Source organism: Fukomys damarensis, unplaced genomic scaffold (assembly GCF_012274545.1).
Source record: "Fukomys damarensis isolate Sample0158 unplaced genomic scaffold, DMR_v1.0_HiC HiC_scaffold_12, whole genome shotgun sequence".
Classification (NCBI taxonomy): Eukaryota; Metazoa; Chordata; class Mammalia; order Rodentia; family Bathyergidae; genus Fukomys; species Fukomys damarensis.
The window spans coordinates 46,536,006-46,557,985 of NW_022900924.1; the positions used below are offsets into that span (position 1 = coordinate 46,536,006).

A 21,980-nucleotide genomic window follows, 5' to 3' on the forward strand; every position below is an offset into this window, starting at 1 on the left:
TTTAATATTTGGAAGACCTTGCTAATCTTCTAGATTTCCCAGGCTGGGCTTGAACTTGTGATCCTATGTCTGAAACTGCTAAGGTGCTGAGACTGCAAGTGTGTCATTATGCCTGGCCTAAGCCATTTATATTTTAAATGTATAACTCTGGATCAGTATGGAAATATGCCCTAACAGGGAGATCATTTAGGAGGTTATAACAGATTTTTTTTTTTTTGGTGAAATTCTGAGACTAGAGTGATGATATACTAGGTGGTGACACAGGATCTGATTCAGGAACTATCTGAAGGTAAAATTAACAAGATTGGCCAGTGGGGCTTGAGAGAAATAGAAGGGTCCGAAATGACCCAAGTAATTAGGTTTGAGCACTCACCGAAGAAAGATATCTTATATTGAATGGAAAACAGCTGAATTAGAGTCATTTTGTGTGAAAGTAACCGAAGTATTTTATTTTGAATATATGGAATTTGATGCAGCATAGAGAAGAGACATCGTATATAAAGACACAATTCTGAAATGTTGGAGAGGCTAGGCCTGGGAAATGAATTTATGATTCATCAACATATTTGGTAATACTTAGGAGCAGAGACCTTGATTCAGTCAAGTAAGAAATGAGTATTGATGTGGAAGAAATATAGGGACTAAACTTTGGTACTACTGTAATTAACCATCAAAAGCTAAATCCTACCAAAGAAGCCCAGAAGAAGTAACTTGGGAAGTGAAGAAAATTCAGCAGTACGGTAGTAGAGAACTGGCTTAGTTACTTTCTCATTGCTGAGACAAGATACCTAATGCCCACAAATTGTCGGAGGAAAGGCTTAGTTTAGATCACTGTTTGTATAGGTTTCAGTCCATAGTTGGTTGGCTCCAGAGCAGGGCAGCATGGCAGAAGGGCACGGCAGATGCGGGACAGCAGCACTGAGGCTCCCTTTCCCTTTTATTTCATTCAATCTACAAGAGTATTAGTGGTGACAACCACATCCAGGGTGGGCCTTCCCATTATCCACAGCCGGAACTGTGCTAAACCGATTGGCAGACTGATACAGTTATCACATACCCTGAATCCATGAATTCACCAATCCTAGACCCAGGCACTCCAAAAAGCCTCCCTTATGAGTTCCTAAGGCTTTGGGGAGGGAGACATCTAGATACAAGTCATGACATGGAGGTAAGCGAAAAACTGCCAACAAGAAATCATTGACTGGCTCACAAAATGGCAGGATATTAGTACTATGCATGCTGAAAATGGATCAGAAGATTGAGAAATGTTCAAGTCATTGGTAACCTGGGTGAGCAGTTGGTGTCAAAGTCAGCTTTGAGTGGTTATAGGAGAATAGAAAGTGAGAGAGTAAAGACAACAAGTACAGAAAAATCTTTCTAGATGTCTTGCAGTTAAATTGCATGGAAAAAAAGAGGGACTGTGAGGTCAAAGGAGTGTCATTTTATGATAAATATTACAGCATATTTTATTGCTAATGGAATAATTGCCTACCCACAGGAAAGCTGAGGGTGTGGCGGGGAGCTGTTGGTGTGCAAGTCCTATAGTCTTCAGTCTCTTAGCTTTGATTTTTCTTGCTTTGGATTTCTCTTAAAAATGGAATTAGCACTGGATTTTGGAGGGTGCTGATGGCTTCTGGAGCCCCTGAGGTCCCGCCAGGACATTATATATGGAAGTGTCTAGTTCTTACTATACATGATTAGGAGAACTTTGATCAGAAATTTAAAGAACTGGTTACCAATTTAAAAAGTGAAGGTTATGTGCCTCTCTGTGATGGAACAGTACCCAGAAATAGCCATGAGGCTGACAAAGGCAGCTAACACACATTCTAGTATTTGGGTTAGAAGGACCAATAAGATTTTCCCTTGAAAAACTCAGTTTTAGAACCAAACTAGATGTTCAGACTGCGGATTATTTGGGACAAACAATGCTGTGATGGGAGAATGGATCTAAAAATCCAAAGATTGGGTTATAGTTTGGGCTCTGTAATTTATAAACTGAATTTTGACAAGCTTTGTGGGTTTATATGAAATTGTGTTTACTAACCCATTCCTGCCTCCCTTCACACTAGAGTTGTGGAGGTCAGTTAAATGGAATATACCTTATGATTGTGAAAGATGTATGTATTCATGTGAATATCTATATCTATACATAAAGCAAGACTGATTAAAATATGTATGTATGGACATTTTATTTAGACACATATTTACATAGAAACACACATGTGTACTGTGTGTAAATGAGTATGTTGGTATCTAGCTGTCTTTATTAAGCATTATTTTTTGTTGAGAGTTTCTCAGAGATTAGGATGGATTTTGGATTATGGTTAATGAGACTGTAAAAAATACATTTCAATATCATACCCCAATTTTTCTGACAGCAGTTTCAAAAATAGACAAGACCTAAAATTCACTAGTGTCTCTGTCTGTCCATCTCTCTGTGTCTCTGTCTCTGTCTCTCTTTCTCCCCTTCTCTCTCTCTCTCTCTCTCTCTCTCTTTCTCTCTCTCTCTCTCTCACTGCACTATACCTAGATTTCAGTCTGTACTCCACGGATTAGGAAGAAATCATACACGAAAGAGGGAGTAAAATATATTGCTGATCACAAAGCAACTGTGGGTGGGAAGGAAGTGATTATTTCACGTCCCGGATGTCAGGCACCAGACATCTGGTGCATCTAGAAGATCACGACTGGAGTAGGAGTAGAATTGGAAATCATGACCCAGGGAAGCAGTAACATCTCCAACGCCATTTAGGTTAGAGGAGAGGGGTGGAGTAGAACATGACAGTCTGGTGATTTCAGAGCAGTAGGAATGTTTTGCATAGATTAAGCTTGAAAGCAGCCCTGGGTTCCACGGACATACAAGGCTACAATCAGAGAACACACAAAAGGAAGTTCTAGCTGTAATCATATTCCCGTGCCTGCTGTTGTATAGCAGATGCTGGCTGGCTGCACAGACAATGCAGAAAGATGTGAACATCTGAAATGAAGCAGAAACATGACCGGCGAGTACTCCAGCTGTGATGCTCTATGCCAAAGCCAAGATGCTATGAGGGAAAATGCTGGGAAATTTTCTGAGCTTCGCAGTTAGAACAGGAGACTCCTAAGGATAGCAAGAAGCAACATGTGCTTCTTTATGCCAAAAAGTAGAAAGGGTTTGGGGTTCAGTTTAGAAGGTGTCTCAGAAAACGCAACCTAGCATTGCAAGTCTCAAGTCTTCAGATAAATCACCATCATGTTTCTGTCGTTCTCTTCTTGTCCAGGGGGTCAGAAGAGTATCCCTGGTGTGTGGCTTGATCTCTTCTACAGGACAGAAAAATAAAGTCAGTCCCTGAGGTCTCTTTAGAGCACCCTGCATCTTCCTCCAAGCGATCAAATTCACTGTAAAATAATTAAACCTTTAATATATACAAAGGCATACACATATACAGAGAAAGTGGACAGACTGAGTGGAAAAGCAACAGTTTAATTTATAGGCCACTTAGTTAACACTAAGTCCATTTGACATACTTCACAGCCAAGTGCGCTCCTAATGCAGAGTTAATAATGTTTTTTTTTTACATGATTCACAGATTAATCGGGGGAAGAATTGCAAAGTCAACTCCTTCCTTTTAAAGATGAGCAAACTGTGTTTCAAGGAAGACCTTCTGCCGCATACAGGGCACATAGTCACAGAGAGGTGACGAAGACCCAGACTCCTGCCACCCGCTGTCCAGGACATGTTCTAAGTCTCCATATTTTCGTTGGTCTCCTAAATTTATGATTCCCACAGTTACAGTTGAGGTCATTACTTTTAGATTTCCCGGAAGTAGCTTCGTGTTAGAGCATGGCTTTGTATCTCTGCCCTCTGAATATGAATCTCAATAGTTCTTTTGGAACTAACCCAGAAGAAAACATCCTTGGGAGAATTTTCCTAAAGAGCAAACATCAGCTAACATAGCCCCCAAATCTCTAGAAATTCACACACTTGCTATATAAATTGACCATATTTATGTGTTCCCTTATTGTTATTTTTTCTTTAACCAGCACATTAAAAAAATAAACTTGCCCTTGTCCCACCAATAATAACTAAAATCACGAATAATATCTTAGTAATTTCAGAGAAAAAACCACCAACTCCTATCCTGGTGTATATGTTTTTATGATTTTTTTCAAAAATTTTATTTTTGAAATTTTATTGAAAAATAGTTTGCTAGAAAATGGATGAATTAGGTTACATTTATGTACTAACCAATGATACGTATATCAACTTTACTGTTACTTTTTATTTCTTTGGTGCTTTTGAGACAGAATCTTGGTATGTAGTTCAGGTTGACCTGGAACTTACTACGTAGCCCAGGAAGATCTTAAACTCACTGTCTCAGCCTCCTGAGTGCTGGGATTATAGGACTGTGCCACCTTGCTCTGTGTATCTCTTGACTTTTAAAAATGAATAAGAAAGGATGTGAAATAAATGTTTGTTTCTTTCTAAATATTGATCACATTTACAAATTCATTCTCATGAGAGCTGTACATTATTAATGAAGGCAATTGAAAGAATTTTTGCTCCTGTGGTGATACAGAAAGGCCCACACACATATAAATAAACATAACATTCGACATTCATGTGTGGGAACTTGGGTCTGCGTTCAGAGTGATCTTGATAATACCCTTGATGATGGATGGTCCTTTTCATTGGTTCCGGGTTATTCTCGGAGCAATCTTTCTCGTAGATGTACTTGTGTGTTTGAGCTCAGTGCACCAGGGCTCAGTCAGAATTTTAAATTTCAATAAATTTGTTTTCAGAGCATACCTTGCCAAATTATGTGCATAGTTACATATTCTCCAACCCTAAGAAGCGCTACTTCTTTGTTGTGGTGCGTTATACAATAATTGTAATTTTTAGGTGTGCCACAATATGAAAAAGGCCAGTAAATACTGCTGTATAACAGTGAGTAACCATACTTAGAGTTTGCACATTGTTTTGGACTTTAAAAGAAACACTTATGCTCATTAACTATATTGAAACACATACCATTTCCGTGCGGCAAACATTGTAATTCCCATGATGTAATTCCCAGATGGAGAAACTGCAAATCAGACAGGCAAATTTATAGTATAAATTTCCACAGTTTAACGCAGAACCAGGTAAGTACTGGTAAGTGAAGTCATGATTTATTTAATCCAGTGTACCGTCTACTACAATACAGGTACCTTCAAAATTTCCAATGTTTAAATTATCAGATCATAAAATCTCAAAAACACAAAACTCACACAGCTTCCTTTTTGTACATGTATGTTGTGGGAAGTTGTGTCGAAACAGTGCTCCATTCACAGATGTTTGCTGGCCATTTGGCTAATGGCAGTATGACCTCACAGATGAGATCCTTGCCTTCGGAGAGCCCATAGTCTTACGGGGAAGACAGCGAATTTGCACATAAAAATACAAGGCAGCCTGAGACGTGTGTTGTAGGGTGAATGTAGACACAAGAGTACAGAGAGTCAGAGAAGAAAAGGTTAAACTGAAATGAAGAAGACATTACAAGAAGACTTATGGAAGAAAGTGTGATTACATTAATGGTATGTTTTTAGGGTGGGTAAACATTTTATTTTTGAAAGGTCTTTAAATATGACATATAAGAAGTGCATAAATTATAAGTATACTGCTTAATGTCATTTTACAAGTGAGCTTACCCATGTAGCTATCACAGAGATTTGAAAACAATTTTACCAGCAACCCAGTCTCTTCTTCTGTCTGCTTCCAGTTACTAACTTCCCAAGGGATGCAATTATCTTGCTCTGACAATTCAGGCTGATTTTTTCAGTTGTAAAGCTTGAAGTGAATGAACAAATACAGGACCTCTGTGTCTGTGCGCTTTGTTCCTGAGCTCTCTCTATGCCACTGCATGTAGCTGAAGCTGTAGTTCATTCATTCTTGTTGATGTGAGTAACCCACATATTTTTCACTCTGTCACTGATGATCATTTGGGTTGTTTCCCATTTGGTGTTATTATGTACTTGTCTTTTGGTGGACATTTAAATGCATTTATGATGAAAGTATCCCTAGGAGTCGATTTGCTGAGTTGTGGAATATGCCTATTCTGACAGAATTTTTGATGAGAAAAAATAAAGATGGAAAAGGACTTCAGTGACGGGGGAAGAACCATTTACAAAAATCCATAATGGAAACTAGATAGAATTCAGAGAGTGATAAGCGATTTGGGGGTTGAATATATGTGTGTAACAATTATAGTAGGAAGAGCCATAAAGAACAAGGGAAGATTTTTGAGAAGTCTTGAGGTATTTTATAGAAAAGTACTTGTTTCCATTAGGCATTCAGTTGCAAGCCAAAGAAGACTCCAGTAAATATCTTAATCAGAGGAGAATTGATTTTTGTTATACTAAGAAAGTTTATTGAACTCTCCTTCAATGACTTTTCCCCAAGTCTCATTACCAGAAACTGCAAGTGAGGCATAGAAACTGGGGCATAATTTTAGGACTGTGTGTTTCATTTATATTAAACATGATCCATTGCTCATTACTAAGCACATTGTTTTACTGAAGAAAACTGGCACTCTTGGCAAGGAAATGGATACCAGAGAGGCAACCATATGAGTCTTCAGTGCAGTGGAGGCCTCTGACTGAAGAATTGGAGCAAGGATTTTACGTAATGTGCAATTTTATCTTCATATAGACAGCTAGGAGAAATGGAACATTTCATGCAGAAGATTAATATATCATTCTACTTGATAATTTAAAACTCAATCCCTTCTTGATATGACTACTGTGGGCTTTATTTCATTGCTATTATTATTAGCAATGCAATGAGATGAAATATAATGCACTATTAGTTTTTAAGATGAGTTTGCCCCAACAAATCACCAGTTACATAAAGTGACATTTAGTAGCTTTTCCAGGACAAAATGAAACCAAAGAGCAGGCAAGCACTGTGAGCTGTTGCAATTACAGGCAGAGTGCTGTAAAGAGATTTCTATTATGCATAAATTAAAACATGCTATCATAAGGCTAACAGATCCAAAATAGCCCCAATTTGGCCTTTCATGTGACTTTATTTCTATCTCTAAGTTAAAGCTGTTGGTTTCTGAAAAATCATTTTCTCATAAAATCATTTGAGTTAGTGTGCAGGACAGCACATTGATTAAGATATTATTTTACAAACTTGAATGCCCTACAGAAATAAACACGGTCAGATGAGATTCTTTGTATCATAAGCAAGTCTTAGAAATCAGGTTATTGTCTACATTCAGTTTATTGGAAAATTTACTTCCTACAAGCAGGAAAATAAGATAGTTATTCATCTGAATTTAATGAAACATACCTTTGCCTCTTGTGGCTATTTGTTCATTATTTTGCTGAACACTAAAGGACAGTATGAATTTGACAAGGGTTACAATTTTTCTGTATTGAGTAAGGCTAAAAAAAAAAAAAGGCTTCACAGCTGTGTCATCGGCTTTGTAATGCTGACAAAGTCAGCACTAACAGGTCCGACTTCAGTTTCACACTGAGCATAATGAGTGCCCGTTCTGTATAAGAAGTTTTATTTAAGGAGAAAAGAGAAAAGGAATGTGCATGCGGTTAAAGAGCACAGTTCAGATCTGGGATAGGCAACATTTGGATAGCTCTATTTTCATTTGTGGTTGATAGTGATCAGTAAAACATTCCTTACTAGGAAGCATTCCCCAGAGTACTTAATAATTTCATAAATATAGTGACCATATACCTGTTTCAACAGTATGCCTAGAACCAAGAGAATCCATGGATTTATCAGAGATAAGTAGTGGGTGAATGTCTTAATCTGCAGGATGTTACAGATTCGGAATACGAATTGAAGTAGGGAAACAACATGTGCACTAGAAACCAAAGCTCACAGTCAGCAGTTGATGGTATTTGGGGAAATAAGTGGTAGAGACTATACTTCCCTTATTTTGGAGACTATGTGGCAAAGCACAACTTGTTTTCTATTTTGTAGCTTCATGTGTACAAAGCACAATACTGCACTGTAAGCCCAGTGACCTGACTTTCATCCACAGACAAAACATTTTGTGAGAATCTAACCAGGTACAGTTGTTCTATCGACTGGGGGTAGAGCACCAAACAAACTCTCTTGCATTCTTTAGAAGCATTTTGTGTGACTTAACAATCTCGATATACTTTCCAGGAAGATGAGAGAACAGAGAGAAGACTAAAAACAGGCTTTCGTTAATCTCAACCCAAGAAGTTGCATATAATGTATGAGAAGACTCATGTTTTATACTTAGATGTTTATGCTTAGATGTGAAAGCACATTAAACCTTACTTATTTTATTCCAAAATGTTTGACCATACATATGCAGTACTCTGCTCCTCAGAGGACCCAGTGATAGCTTGAACAGTAGATGTAAACAGTGAAGAGTTCAAGTGTAGGTATCTCCAGAGAGAAACCTTGTAAAACAAATGAGCTTGAGACCCAAGATAACAGCTAATGGAACCAAATCTAAGGACTAGACTACAAATGTGCACTAAAAACAAGATGAGTTGATGTTTCGTGTCTAGGTGCGGTCTTAGAGGGACAGATGATTGAAGCAACTTGGGGTTGATAAGTGAAGAAAGGCTAAGTCAGGCACTATCTATCCTAATGACTTGAGGCAGCACAGGACAGAGTCCCTGAAGTCTGAGGCTATTAGTTGCTGGAGTTCCTATAAAGAGGTGATAAAAGAAAGTGAAGTGGGATATTCTTAGGCATTAAAGGGGTAGAGAATTGTAATAATCATGAAATTACAGCATCTTCCAAACCGAGAAATGGAGCTGCTGCTGTTCAGTCCCAGACGATTGGTTTTGGTTGGGAATGCAAGTCCAGTTTCTCCAGATCTTTAAGACATTTTACAACTCTTCAGAGATGCACAATATTTTTGGTAAAGAATTATGCTTTTAATATTTTTTTACAACTAAACTAGAGTGTAAGACACACTTATAAACACCACTTTGGTTCTGGCTCCTTTGAAGGCAACTTTGGTCAAGAGCAAGTGAGGCTCATTCCTCATCTTGGAGTCCTCCGTGTTCATGTCGATGGTACATCCAACTATTTCACTTGCTTTAACCTGAGATTCTCAAAATAAAAATTAGGTCATGCATTTCTACAGCTTACAGTCCTTAGTGGCTTCCTGTTCCACTTGGAGTAAAATAAAACCAACTCATTATATGCCTTCCACAGCTCTGCGTGGTGCTTCTTGTCTGCCTCTGCAAGTGCAGCTCTTGGTGCTCTCTTTGCTCACTCTTTCTGGTCACATTGGTCTTTTGCCTTCTAGGACACACTAAGCATCTTACATGAGAAATTTACATGTTTTTCTTCCTTCTTGTGGAGTCATGACACTTGCTGTCCATGTCCCTTCTCTTTGCATGGTGCCCTGTTTCCTCTGGGAACACTCTCATACACTGTGTCCTCTGGGAGGGCCCCACAGACCTGCTGATCACAAGTGGCCCACCCAGCTGTTCCATTGATTAGCCCCCTCCACTGAATTTCTTTGGAATTAAAAAAAATTCACTGGTTCCCTTGTTAATTATCTTTCTCCCTCATTTGATTATAAGCTCCCTGAGGACAGGCAATATGTCTGTCTTGATCATCTATAGAACTTCAGTGTTTAGCACCCAGTGGCCATTCAAAAAATGTAAATGAATGGATGCATCCTGTATGGGAGGTCTCGGAAGTTAGTTGTGTGTCTCTCATACATTGGTTTGCTGCTGCTGATTCTTTGGAACTAGATCTTAGAGTAGTGTTTCTCAGATGTAGCTAAAGTATACTTACCTCTTTTAATGGAAAATATGTTAATGTTCATTTGGTGTGAATTTGTTACTCTATTAGGTATTACATACATACCACATTGTTTATCATGTTTATAAAAGTATGAAACTTGATTTACAAATTGAATTATAAACACATCACACAAAAGCAGTTCAATTCACATTAATAATATTGATTTAATGCTCTAGGTGATGTTTTCATAATATAAAATAGTCTCATTGTAAAACACATTCACATACAGTTCTATTTTTAATGTTCTATGCTTTTATTTAAATAATGTTTGTACAAGAATGTCGTGCTTTCTTGTTTTTCTTTGTCAGTTGAGAATAATTAGACATCACATTTAATCAAATCTTTTATTATGGGAAGCATAAAGATCTAAATTAAATTATATATCACTCCAAATTTTTTCACTTGAATATAGTTAATAGAGCAATATTAATGCCACATTAAAGTGTTATGCTAATTAAAAGGAGAGTTGTAGACATATAAAATTTGTATTAACTATTTGCTCTGTTTGTACTTTGGGTGAATTGGTATAATGATGGAATACTCAAAGCAAAGGCTTTCAGAATATGACTTCTTGGGCCTAAATACTTTTGAGTTTTCAAAAGTCAGGTGAGCTGGGTGTGGTGGTGCACACCTGTAATCCTAGCACTCAGGAGGCTGAGGCAGGAGGATCGCGGTGAGTTCGAGACCAGCTTGGGCTACATAGTGAGTTCCAGGTCAGTCTCCACTACACAGAGAGACCCTGTCTCAAACAAACAAACAACAAAAAAGAAGTCAGGTGAATTCTGTATTTTCTTAATTTAAAATACTACATATTATAGTTTACTTATGGGATTTAATATGTATTTGGAGTGAAATAGGTTAGGGTTAAAAAACAGAAACATTGGTTTCAACATTTAGTTATAAAGTCATTGTCTAGAAGCAAGTCTTTTTGCAAATATATAGATACACACACAAATGCATATTTTGTGTGCCATACATCTTGGTGAATAAATGTGTGCATATATACAATTTTTCTATTTGTAATATTCCACGGGCATTCCCTCCTTTCCCCTTACTTAATTTGAGAAACTGGGGATGAGAAACATCCAATGTGTTTAAATTCCCTGGAGTGTGGAAAGTGGAGGTCTAGACCTGTCTTGTAATAGGGAGATTTAAAACAGAAACACAAATGAGGAGATGAAACCTCCCCTAGAAAATATACTGCTGTCCTGGAGCTAGCTCTGATTTGGGGGAAAGGCCAACAGGTCTCACATTCCTGGGATTCCTGGGGTGGCATTCACAGGATGTCCTAGGGTGGGGCTCCCCGCAGCCCTGCAGTGTTCATCCAGCCTGGGAGAGCCTCTGACACCAACCTACACTATGGCCAATTCTGCTCTTCCTGCCAACTGTAAGATTCGATCTCAGCGATATTCACATCCTGACAGCGTCCTCCTGTATATTTGAGCATTTTAACCATAGAGCAGGAGGTTGTATTTTGGTTTTGAGGGGTGAGGAATGTAGGGCCTTGGGCCGTATCCCTTGTAACTTCATCACAAATCAGGCTGGATGGAGGGACTGCGCAGAATTTACAAGTCTATGTTTGTATCATGTTTTACAGAAAATTCTTAAGTGCTAAAAACACGTACGCTTTCTGTAGGAAGATGAAATGATCTCCCTTAGATGAGAAGAGCACCTGGGGCTAGATTGATTATTTTGTGCATGGAGGTTGAAATGTTTATATCTCGGTGGTGATCACAGAGAGCAATCTTTCGGCGGCACACTTGCTCTGATAGTATCATCTCCCCTCGAAGTGCCTTCATCTTGGAATCCAGACTAAAATAGAATTTGCCACCTCATCTGCCTAAGTAGGGCACCTTTCTGGTTGTATTCACATCTCTCAGGGATATGATCAGTTTCCCCACATTCCAGGCTGAAGTTCTCAGATTTGTTTTTAACATCTCACTTCTTCTTTAATACTCATGTTAGCATATGATCAGTACTTTTCTCCTCTGTCATTTATATTGTGCTATAAGTGACTCCTCCAGAATGTAACAGATTCTTCATCTTTACAGTGTGAGGGTCAAGCTTGAAACAGGCAACACTGTAAAGATGCAGAATCTGTTAGCTGTTAGGTCTGGAGACTAGCTGTAGTTGGGTCCCTGGCAGAGGGACCTGGAAGGAGAACTCTTGCTCCTGGCTGTTCCCTTCTCCCTGTGTTTCCTGGCTGCCACAGTTGAGCAGCTGTCCTCCACTGTGCCTTTCCACCAGGTGTTTTCTGCCTGGGAGCAACCAACTATGGATTAACTCCCCCCACACTGTGAGCCAAATTAAACCTCTCCTCTAAAAGTATTTTGGGGCAGAACTGACACAAAATATGATGTGGCCTGGCTAAATCCTCAAGGAAAAGATTTGGCTTCTCTTACTGGATAATCTAGAGGTAAATCTGATGTTAGGCCTGGTTGGTCAAGTGGCACAACTCTCATCAGAACTTGTTTTTTCTTCACCTTTTGTTCTGCTATCTTAAAGTGTTTCTGGCTTCAACCTGAGGCTGGTTCCTTTCATGACCATGTTGGAGGCTGTGGAAAACAGACCCCACCTTAGGCAATGCAGGTACCGTGAAACAAAAGAGATGTCTCTGAGCCAGGTAATCTCTGGGGTCATTCATTGGAATAGATCTAATTCACCTTAAACAAACAATACAAGGGAGGGTGTAGTTATGGGTGTACAATAATTAGAATTTACCTCAAACTGGAAATACTGGTAAGGCCTATACAGACAAAATGGCTGCCGCACAGTTGATACCCACAAGAAAAAGAATCTATTATAATCAGGATAAATGAACATTTTAAATCTGGCAAACTAGTTTACTTCTCCCAATTTCTAAGCATTCTCTTAAAAACATGTTAACATACCCTCATATAAAATTTATTTTAGAAACTTCTAATGAGGCCATTACTCAACAAGCCTCAGAAAACTTAAAGTCAAATTTCTTTTTTATTTTCTTTTCTGAGCAAGACATGCAGCAAATGAGATTTTACCTGTCTGTTTTTATAGTTACTTGTTTTGTGGGGGAAGGTTAAATTCAGCTTATTTTTTGGAAAAAATAAACTAAATGAATTAAACAGTGTTACTCTCTTCCTTCCTCCCCTCCATGATTAGATCTAAACAATTATGATTCAGTCTCCTTTGATTTAATTTTTAAATGGATATTGGAGTAATTAATCTGTGTTAGCTCAGCACATAAACAAAGAAAACACTTTGATCCATCAAAAGTAATGGATGAATGTCACAAGATAATGCAGTTAAATTGGATTTGGATTCCTTTCTAAGTTTCAAAATGCACCGAATGTTGAGCTATCCTTCAATTTTTCATTGTAGAGTACATCTTCTGTGGCATTAAGATTCTAGATAACTTTTGCTGGGTCCCATTTTGGTGGTGCCGGGGGCTTTGGAGAGGAACTTTTTAAGATGTTTCTGTAAGACAGCATGTTTAGTGCAGGTTGAAAGTGGTGTCTCACGGTGAGATACTGCTCCTCAGTGACCACCTTTGCAATGTAGCTTATTTCATTCTTACTATACCTGGTAGCATCATTCGCCTTTCTTCGAGGGAGGACTGCGTTCTCTAAAATCAACGTATCCTTGTCTTACTGACCACACAGCCAGCAGGTGTCTCTTCTACACTGAGTGACCGTCTAGAATTAGCCACAGGTTTTTATACTGACGAACAGCCTCTTAACGGTATCTGGAGGAGAACTGGAGGAGTTTAATGATGACACTTACAGAAGATAAAACCAACTAGAAGTTAGAATTGTTCTGTGAGTGATACGTGGGCTTTCTGGGCAAAAGTGAAAAGAATGAAGAGGCTCTTTCGCAAAATCTCAGAGTTATTTCTTTGCTCTTTATTCTGTCTCTGTCATCGTCAACACTTAGAACACAGCCCTGAGATGATTTTAGCTGGGGGAACCATCAGATTCCTCAGTCCTCCTTCTTTATTTCCACCACACAGAAAATAATTGACTAACTCATGCCGTACAAATACACACAGGTCATGGTGTCTTCTCTGCTATCATCCTGTCACCATGTATGTAGCAAGCCAGAAAATCTTTCCCTCTTCTCTTTTCCCAACCCAAATTCTGTCCTTCCAACTCAGGCTGGTTCATAGCTGTGCCGTCAACTCTGTCCCCCAGGTTGTAGTTTATAGTAAATTCCCAATTTTATGTGCAGCAGTGTATACATTTTAGCCCTTAGTGTGGCTCATCTTACCCTTTAATCAGTTTATGAGTATTATGAATTTAACATTGTGGAGGACGGGAAATGTGATTTAAATTTTGTACTCCCCAAGTCCTCAGAACTGGGTAGAAAGGAACACTGGATGAAAATGGACTGAAGGAAAGAGGAGCGTTGCATGTTTCCTCTTCCATGTGATAACTAAACAAACAGATTAATAAATAATTTTAAAAAAGTAAACCTGGAAGTAGAAGAGGAAGTATGGGGGCCTGTGATGGGGGGTCTGGTGAATATTGAAGTAAAAGAAGGCTGGATGGAGATGATCACATCCTGATGTAGGCATGTATGAAAATGTTGCAATAAATCCCAACAATTTGTATAATAAAAGTAAAATTAAAAATGGAGCAAATGAACCAGGCAACATTATGATGAGAAAAATAAAAGTATAAAACATGGTCTTGTTTACGTTAATGGACTTGTCCTATTTTTTCTCCCTATTTTATTTATATTGACTCTTCAGAAGCAAGAAGCATTGTTGGTCTTTGTTTTGCTTTATTCGGGAAGACAAAAAATTTGTACATATTTTTCTTTTTCTTCCCTTTTTTTTTGGTGAAAGAGAAGCTAGCTGGACAAATCTGAAGGTCTCTCCATTTCTTTGAGTTGGACAACTGAAATTAAGACGTTCAATCTATGTGACTAAGACTACATGTGACTGGGTGTGACTTCACCAAGTCACGTGGTGCACTGACATCTCCCCCATGGCTCAGGGCTTTGTGCAGTGGGTGTCTGCCCATCCCACTGCTGACTTCTGAGCTGATGGATTCTGAAGTTGGAAGGATGCTGGGGTTAGGCTCTAAACACAGCCTTTAGAGATGTTGACTCTGCTGGCCTTGAAAGGGAATAGGAAGTGGGAAAATTCCTTTTAGACAGAGTAGGGAGAGAAAGGGAGACCCAGGAATACTGCCCAAACAAAAAAGATGTATTTTTTGTATCCAGAAAAAAACAAAAACAAAACGGAGTGAGAGAGGGAGAGTTGAGCTTTAGACAAGAACACACATCTGCACGATGTTTCAGTGTTTTCAGCATGACTCTTTTAGGCTTTTGTAGTTTTATCTATATGTATGAGAGATTCATTTTGTTTTAGTAATGTCTCATCTACAGCAAAGTAGTCTAAGCAGGTTTTAAGCGAGGAATACTTTTTTTCTTCATTATTATTATTACTTGAGGCAGTGTCTCACTATGCAGTTGAAGCTGGGCTTTAACTCACTATGTAGTCCAGGCTGGCCTTGAACTTGTGGTGATCATTTTGCTTCAGCCTCCCTAGTGCTGGGACTACAGGCTTGTGCCACCAAGCACACCTGGTCTGAGCAAAGAATACTTGTAGAAGAATTAAGATACACAACATAACATCAAGAGGAGGCCAACGACATGTTGCACACTTTCAAGAATACGAGGAACTGTTTCTTTTCAGTTTGTGCAGGTCAGCAGTTGCACTGCAGCAGTAACTTAATCCTGCTGTACAACTAAGGAAATTCTGTAATAGTGGGAAAGGTGCATGTTTTGAATTTTCTAAACTTTTTATTTCTGCCAGTGTTGTATCTTTTAATTATCTGAAGAATTCTGGTGCTCAATCAAATATTTGTAAATTCTGTCTAAATCTTAAGAGGACTGAAAGCTCTTAATACATGATTTAAATATTTTTATGTGATAATGGATGACTGCTTTCAAAAGGTATCCTTAGGAAATACCGTTGAATATTGGAAAGTGTAATATGAAAATCATGACATTTGTCTAACAATTGACATACTATTTTAGCATAATTTTATTCAAATCTCAAAAGACTATTATGGGGAAAAAGAAAAATATATAGTGTTATAGTACATTGCTTGTAATCAGGACAGGGTCTGGGTTCAAATCTTATTTTATCATTTTACTTCTCAGGTTGTTGCGATAAGGGAGATAAACGTGGCGCATAGAAAGTAGTAATTGTTCGATGTGCATTTCTGTGAGAGTTTAAAGAGGGTAAAGACATTTTCTTAAAAAGGTCAAAAGACTTGCCCAAGATTAAAGAGCCAAATGGTACCAGATTCCACGCTTTCTTTCTACCAAGGGCGTTTTGATTTTATGAGTACTGCTCGACAGACTTGGGTCTGCAGTTTTCCCAGGCCGGGGTGCCGATCCGTGGTATGAAAATATACCCTGTAGACGCTCACCTGCGGAAGCGGTGTCTTGGGAACTGAATCAAGTATCCAATTAAATGCCAGAAAATATCTTCACTTAGATCCTGATTAGGAAGCATCCACATTCCTGTTTGTGAGAACTTTATGTTCTCATAAACTTGAAAAGTGATTGATCAAACAGCGTATTAAAGCTATTAATATCAATATGTGGCTTCGTGTGAAGTTCGTTTTTTAATTGTCTGCTCCGTTGGCTGCTCTGACTAGTGGATGGGTGCTTTTTCACACTAGATTGAATTACCCTGTGCGAATTGAGCTATCCCTGTCTCTCCTCCTCTCCCCGCCTCTCCTCTCCTCGCCCCCCACCTGCCATCCCAATTGCCTGGATACTCATGTTGAACTACAATATATGCGAGTCTGGTGTTTAAAAACAAATATAATGAAGCTGCATCATCGTTGGAAATAGCATCGGTATATCGGTGATAATGTCATCTATCCTACCATCCTGTCTGCTCGCTCTTCATCTCTGTTAATTCAAATGACTTGACATTATCTGTAAGCCGCATCGCATAGGGTTTTCTTCATTATTTGGAAGACCTTGAGCCTGATATCTTCTGCCTGGGCCTCTGGGTCCTCCCTGCACTCTTCAGCCTCTGCTCTCTGCCGGGGAGGCTTGGCCTTTCTGACTCTCGGGTGTCTGAGGCTGTCTGTCGCGTTGTCCGAAGGGAGCCCTGCCCTCGTCAGGAGGTGGACAGGGAAGCGGGAGGTCATGGTCATCACAGCAAGCCGCTGCTCGCTTCTGGTGGCCTGCATAGCACGACTCACTTTCTCTTCTTCTTATTAGAAGGCTTCTTGTGGTATCCTGACAGATTGCTCTCCCTCCTCTTGTGAGCTCCTTGGTAAGGAAACCCGCCTCAATTATGAAGGCTGCCATGTATCCCCTTCCAGGATCCACTGGGATAGCAGCAGCACTCTTTGGAAAGCGCGGGTGGATATAGGGCTGCAGTTATGTCTCTGCTCCATTTAGGAGCTTTTTGACAGTCAGCGTTGCTTGTGGCATAAAAATCATCCAAGCCTATTCAGCATTTCACTACAGCCAGTCTTTGTATCTCACCGATCCCCTCCAGTTCCTCCCCCACCAACCCTTCCGTATTGGGGAGTGAACCCTGGGCCTTTGCACTGAGTCACATCCTCAGCCCTTTTAATTTTTGTCTTTAATGTTGAGATAAGCACAGAATCTTGTGAAGTCAGTTAGGTGACCAGGCTGGATTCAAACTTACTATCTTCCTGCCTCAGCCCTCCCCACCCCTGCAGTACTGGAATGATGAGAGTTAGTTATGCCTGGCTAAATCCTCTGTTCTTGCAGAATTTGACCACTTAGTGCTTCTCCGCCTCCCAGTATGGTACCTTGGGAAAGTTGCTTTACTTCCTCAGATCCTCAACTGTGAACTTTTATTCAGGACTTTTGCATGGTTGTGGGTACTTGTGATAGTCATTCTATGAAAAGTCACAGTTGGAGTAATACCAGCAATGAGCAGGTGGTGTATCATGGATGGCTCCGAGCACTTTAGGCTGAATGCCATTGATTCGGGCAGGCAGCTGATATTTATAGGTGCTCCTCTTGTGGTAAAATAATAAGTCATTCATCAGGGGACACGGGGAGTCCCAAGAGTCTGTCACTGGAGCCTGACAGCTGGGATTTAGGTCCAAACTCTACCATTTGTTGGTGGGGGCCTCCAACTTCCACTTTCATCTGAAAGCAGAGGTAATCATCTTCACAGATTGCAGGGAGAAATATGTGGTATAGTCACTGCAGTGAGTTGCTCAGAAAAGTGGAATCAGAAAAAAAAAGTCTTCAAAGTTTCAGCTATTGCTATTATGTTTTACATTTTTTTTCCCTTTAAAGAATGAAAGGTGAGTGTGTGGTCTTTGGGTTCAATGTGCAGGCCAGCTGTGGGAGGTCTAGGCCCAGGGTCTGTCTCTTTGCTCTGCACCTCATGTTTTCTTGCCTTCAGAGTCGGACTCTCACAGAATCATATCGTTCTGTTTCGCTCCTGTCTGATGATGCTTTGGGGAGTTATAGACTGTAGCCCAAAGTGTGGAACTGTGCATGCTACTTTTTAGCAGGATTTTTATCTACCTGTCTACCTGTTTGCCTCCCTTCCTACCTACCTAATCTACTATAACGACATTTGAGTTTCAAGTAGCATCTTCTGGAAGAATATTTTCTGGCTATTAAGTTAGGGCCTTATTTCAGACAGGTAGGCGCTATGTTTTGTCCCTATCAAAAACATAGGAATTTCCCAATCACAAGAATGGTTGCTGGGATGCTTTGTAATTCTTTCATTCCTTAGTCATTATAATATTATGATGTGAGGAAATTTGGTTCAGAATTGCCAGATCTTTCTTCTTCACCCTGTACAAGATCTCTGGCCCTGTTTATTTAGTTTAGTGTGATAATTTTCCATCAGTGGGTAGGAACATCTTTGAATCTGTGCTTTCCTTGTATTGTCTGCATTTCTTTTATCATTTCTGGGGAAAGAATTCAGAAGTGAGCTGATGCTCCAACTCTCCAAGGTCCAGAGCCATGGGTCTTGTGTCCATTTCTACACTAAAATATGTTTCATGTTTTGTAAAAGTGTTTTACTTTGTATCTCAGACATTCAGTCCACAGATTAATGTGGAAACTTTTCCTCCGATGTGGGTAGAGACTTTGGGAATGCTTAGGGACAACAATAACAGTTTGTGCTAATCCGGAGCTACTACAAGAAAAAGGCATTGACTTGTTGTTTTCTTTATGCTCAAAAGAGACTCATTCCTAGAAACCCAAGTTCTTGGATTAGAGCAATTTAATGTCTTGCTCTGTTTTGGGTCTTCAAACCAATACTTGATGGCTACTTTAATTCAAGTTGTATGTGACAATATTCCTAAGTTACAAATGTGGAGCCTCAATTTGAATTTGCTTAAGCAAGGAAGAGATTTCTAGAAGGGTAACGTAAGTACCAGGATTTCTGACAGGGGCAGCTAGGAGACAGTGTTCTGTGTGGGATTTCAAAGACTGGTGAAGACCAAGACCTGTCATGTAAAGGTACAAGATCCCAATGATGAATGTAACTATACTATAAACCTAAAATGTACCAATAAACTCAATGAGGGGGAAAAAAACAGAAAAACAAAGTCTGGTGAAGGACTCCAGCGCTCTCTGGACATTTTTTCCCCCTACCTCGCTCGCTTTGTGCCTTGTTCTTCATACTATCTGGACCCAGATGCAGTCAGTGCACCCAGATGAAAAAGGTGGCTGTCGTTTAATCACTTCGGTATGTAAAAATGCAGGAAAGGACCCTAATCACGGGACATATGCCTGCCCGCACCAGTCACTATGACAGAGAACACGGGGCGCGGTAATGAACCAAATCTGGGTGGTGTGCCCACTTCTGTGTTCTGGGGAACCAGCGTCTCCTCTTTGTCCGCAGTCATCACTTCCCCGAACAGAGCAGGGAGGGTTACATCAGCTGGGAGCAGGGGAAGAGAGTCTGAACCGATAAAAACGTGTCCAGTGCACAGGGAAACTCAGTTCCAAAGTTTTAATTTGTACATAGTTACACAAAGCTTGTTTTACTTTATTGCAATTATATTCATTCACTGATGTTTGTTTAGTAGATCTTGCGCCAGATTTTAAAACACAAATGTGACATGTTCCTGAATTTAAATTAAAAAAAAAAAAGAAATTTTCAAGAATTTTTCCTGGGTGCCTGGTTTTCTTTTTTATGTGTTATGTAATAATCAACTACAAACTCAGTGGCTGACAGCAAAGTATGTTTAAATCACACTCGAATATCACGGGTGCTTCCAGTTACGGTGTCAGCACAGCTCTGGTCTGTGACTTTTCATGGGAGGGCTCAAGGTGAGAGAGTATTTCCTATCTGAGACAGGTAATTCTTCTGGGAGGGCAAGTGCAAAGAACAACAAAAACAAAAACAAAACAAAACAAAACAACAACAACAACAACAAAACCCTGTGAGCTGAGACACGCAGTTACTTTAAACGCCTCTGTTCGATTATGTAAAACATCTGTGCATAATTCTTTGGTGTGATGCAAGTTGTATGGCCAAACCTCAAATCAATGAGGTGGGAATGTGGTCTTCCCCACAGAATACGTGGAAGGTCACGTAACAGCGAGTGGAGTAGTATAATGCCACAGTAGTCAGAAGACGACTGAAGACAGTGACCCTAAATACCTTCCACAGTGACTCTGGGTTTTCATTCATTCATTTGGTATATCTTTGAAAAAGAAAATAGTGGCAAATGGTTAATGGTTGGGATCATCTTTCTTTTGAAGACATGAAAATTAGAATGCAGTTGGCTGCATGTTATTGAGGCTTTTTCCCAGATTTACCGCCCATGTATGAAGCCTTTGATGATGAGTATGCCTGTGAAGACACCGTGAAAGTGAACTCCCAGTAAGGCATTGTGAGTAAGGTCAGCTGGAGCAGAACTTGCTGGAAACAGGCAAGGAGATGAATTAGTAAAAACCCACCTAAATCACCATCTACAACATTTCTACAGCGAAGTCGAACTCCTGTGGCTTGAGGTGTGAGGTTTAGCTGAAAATTGTTCTCTAATTCTCAGTGGGCCACAAACATATCTGGTGTCCTTTGCTTCAGTCAAGTATTTTCTTACTCACTGAGAACATACCAAAGGTTACAGTTACCAGGATCGTTAAAGTCATAATCTCTGCACTGAAAGAAACCACAGTAAAGTAAGCAGCATCTAAATTATGGAAGTTTTTCCAGTACAGAAATACTGTGAAAGATAAAATAAGTTCAGAGCCTGGCATGAGAGGGCAGGCATGGATGGAGGTAGGGAGAAACTTCCCTGAAGTCAATGAATAGGAAAAAGTTAGACAGAAATTGCATTAATGCTTGTGAAGTACCAGGTCCAAGAACAAAGCGCGCAGGCATAGGCTTTGCTCGCTCCCTTTATTTAACAACCCTGAGAAAGATCAAGGACAAATAGTGGAAAGGATTGAAGAGTCACACAGGTGTGACTAAGAGTGCTAGAGAAGATGAGCTTCCTCCTCTGGAGTGGAGAGCATGCTGAGTACCCCTCCCCTCCTAACCCATTCCCCTCGGCAACAGCTGGATGCCCTTCCAGTTTCCTATTTAGTTTCAGAGAGATTTTCAGCCCCTCCCAGCTTTTATTTTAGAGTTCCTGGCTTTGGGGCCCTCGAGAATCTCAGGGATTGAAAAATCGGAGGGAGAAAAATCTACAACATGTGTGGCACCCTGGCACCATGCAAAATGGGAAAGTGTTCAGAGAAGATGGTAAGTTTCATTCCAAGTGTTTGAGCTGATACAGTGGCATAGCAAGGGAGGGTGATGGGAGAGGCCTAGCCCAGGACTTGCAGTGAGGAAGGGGATGCCCAAAGGGTTAGAAATCTTGATAAGTAAAATAAAATCCATATGCTTTTTTTTTTTTTTTGGTATCTGGGGATTGAACTCAGGTCCTTGTGCTTGCAAGACAGGCAGTGGAACCACTGAACTAAATCCCTGGCTCCTCCATACGCTTTTTATCATCATAAGGTGTGGGTGATTTTAACGGTGTCCATCACATATTTCTCCCCTAAACTGCTTTCTGTTGTGTTGCTTAATGTGGACTTTTATGTGCATAGCATATACATAATCTCAAGTAGCACATTTTAAAATTACTTAAAACACTGGAAGTGAACTTGGAGGCTTTCCGGGTATACAGTCCATCACCAGGGCCTGCAAACAGCTGCATGCATTTTTTTTTTTTTTTTTTTTTTTTTT

The 21,980-nt window shown here is 39.7% G+C and overlaps 1 protein-coding gene across 2 annotated transcripts in view; it reads left to right on the top strand.

Moving 5' to 3' along the window:
- Fgf12 (fibroblast growth factor 12) overlaps nt 1–21,980 on the top strand; it is a 533,750-nt gene that overhangs the window by 194,615 nt on the left and 317,155 nt on the right. The gene's annotated exons all lie outside the window — the stretch shown is intronic.